Raw genomic sequence first — 2,737 nt, 5'->3', positions numbered from 1 at the left:
AGAGTATTGTTGAAGTTAACGTTCATTGTTATAGCGCGACTGTTGAAATTAAGTGTATTGTAAAGTTGTATTCGGAAAGAATAAACCAGTTTTATTAAGAAAGGACTTGTGTCGCTAAAGTTTCGTCGGAACAAAGTTACGGAAAATTAAGTAATGACTGGAGGCGTAACAGCATCTTCAACTATTTTAAAAGTAGTATCTAACTTCACATTACTGTAACACTATGGACCAAATACAATCAACACAGTTGTCATTTAGAATGAAACCTGACTCTCAAACATAAGCAAGTGCCATCTAATAAGAAATTCAACTAACTGAACAAAGAATACTTTGTTAGCCTATTTAAAAAAATGTATCTCTGACAATAAGAAAATATGTAAAAACAAAGATTCTTTAAATATTTTTTGTACGTACATACAGAACTGAAAATTATCACTTTAGTAGTAAATGTAGTTCAAAGAAAAACCATAATAACATTAACTCTTTTCTCTTGGTTGGACTAAGAATGTTAGGCATTATATTTTCTCTCTCTCTCTCTATTTGCCACTTTTCCTTATCTTATATTCCACCATATGTAACCTTGTAATTATACTAGTATTAGGAAAAATTTATGAATAGCTAAAAAGTGGCATATACACCAGAGATAGAGTGAGTATGCCAAATAGCTCTTCATATCTAGCTTCTGATGACCTATAGGGAAGAAAATCCAGATGAGTTTTGTATTGCTTTAATACGGACATCCGTGCCATCCCTATATAGAGAGTGCTAGCACACTCTCTGATACTAACAGTTATGTGAGTAACAACAGACTTGGAGAAGAGGAAATAGCAAAACTCTTGGTGCATCTTGCTTGCATCACAATATGGTCAGAAGAAATGATGCTCACCAATCTAGATTAACAGTCAAAGCCACATTAATAGGTAGTAGACGGCAATTTATACATATCCCATGAAAACACATCTAGTTATGTAATTAATGATTTTGTATGAAGAGGCATCTTAAAATTTACCCACATAGATATTCCTGGAATGGAAAGAATAATCAAACCTATAAATCACAAACCATATCTGTTTTCTGATGTCATATTAATCAATAAAATATTTTTAAAGAACTTTATGAATTATCAAAACTTCAGACGGTTTATTATACCTTGGCAATTTTAAAATTTGAATTTACTATCAGCAGTAGATATTACAATAAAACAATTTTTAAAAGTGAAGATATACTGTTTATTACAATCACGATACGTTGTGCAACAGTGGGCAGTTTTAGGATGCATATCAGGCTGTATACACAGAACAAAGCAAACATTTTGAATAAAAAATCAGTTTTCCATAATCAAATGCAGTAAACGTTCTCTGAATAGTTAAAGCACAAGTAACTTACTTATACATACTGGCTAACTTATTATTTTCATACATTGTACCAACAAACATACTGTAGAATTTGAGAGTTCTACAAAAAGCACACCAAGCAGCTGTTTGTATATGTTTTTTCATAAGCTGTACCCATCATCAAGTTGAAAGAAAATAATTCAATATCACATTCACCAGCAAAAGGGTTAAACTTGCACTACTATACATGCTGTATTAGTTAGACTAGTATCCCTTTTTTTTTAAACCACTAGTTGAAAAGAAAGATTAGCACATGAAAGTATACACTATCTATCAAAATTCAATCAAACATCTGTTAACCAGCTGTGGTATGTAGCTACTGGTAGAATATAGCATCATCATATCAAAATTCAATCATTTGAATTCAGAACACCTAGTCACATAATAACATGTAATGAAAAAGCAACTTAGACTGATTTCCAATGCTATACTTCACACTGGTTTCAAATATAAGCATAGCAGAGATTGCTGAATGTTACTTCCCAAATTTTTTCCTCTGTTTCTGCTATTTGATTATTCTTCTCTAAAGTTTTAGCTCTTAAAGCATTTGGTTTTACAAGAAGGATCATTTTTATTTTCCTTTTAGCTTGTTTAGCAAGTTCATCTGCTGCCCTTAGCAGCACTTTTACACTTGACTCCAGCTTATTTTCTCACCTTCAAACCATCAGCTCCTCTTGAAGGCCTTTCTTTTCCAAACCACTTTCTATGCAACTTTCTTCTTCTTTTCCTCACACAGATATATAGCTGGTGCCTCGTCCATGCACCTAGCATCCTCTTTGTGATAGATATGTCAGTCAACTCACATCCTGTTTCTTTCAACCCATCATATATTCAATATGAAGTAAGGCATTCCTTACTCATATTGTCAGCCAAGATGTTTTTGTTTGTACAAAACCTCCTTTCTATTTATGACTGACTATGGAACAAAATGAATAGCATTTTGATGACATTCCAGAGTTCCATCAAGTATTCTTGTTTTACCCCCTGATGCCATAATAAAATCAACTCTGTCTTTTCTGTAGTCATAATTTTTGAATTCTTCTGAGCAATACTCTTGTACTTCTTTTAGCCACAGTATAAACTGTTGTAGTACATCACCACACTTGCCTGCTGATAACCATCTGCACGACTAGTTCAAATTTTGCAATTGTTTTCTTTGGGTATTTAATAATAAACCTTGAGTCCAAACTATTCATTGCTCTTTCAATACAGTATTTCAGAAAGCATCTGAATCAGATTTTATAGTTATAGTATGGTTGCCAATTGTCAATTAAAAGGCTTTTACATATGCTTCTTAATAGTATAAATATATACTGCGTTGTTTTTGGGCTTAGGATTCTTCT

At 32.4% G+C, this 2,737-nt stretch overlaps 1 protein-coding gene across 4 annotated transcripts in view; it reads right to left on the bottom strand.

The window, feature by feature from the left end:
- The window catches only part of LOC106461694 (zinc finger CCCH domain-containing protein 10-like), a 16,003-nt gene that overhangs the window by 2,521 nt on the left and 10,745 nt on the right, over positions 1-2,737 (bottom strand). The gene's annotated exons all lie outside the window — the stretch shown is intronic.

The sequence above is a fragment of the Limulus polyphemus genome, unplaced genomic scaffold (assembly GCF_000517525.1).
Source record: "Limulus polyphemus unplaced genomic scaffold, Limulus_polyphemus-2.1.2 Scaffold1012, whole genome shotgun sequence".
In the NCBI taxonomy this organism is placed as follows: domain Eukaryota; kingdom Metazoa; phylum Arthropoda; class Merostomata; order Xiphosura; family Limulidae; genus Limulus; species Limulus polyphemus.
The sequence above is the reverse complement of the archived record's forward strand: the minus strand, read 5'-3'. Positions and strand labels throughout refer to the sequence as shown.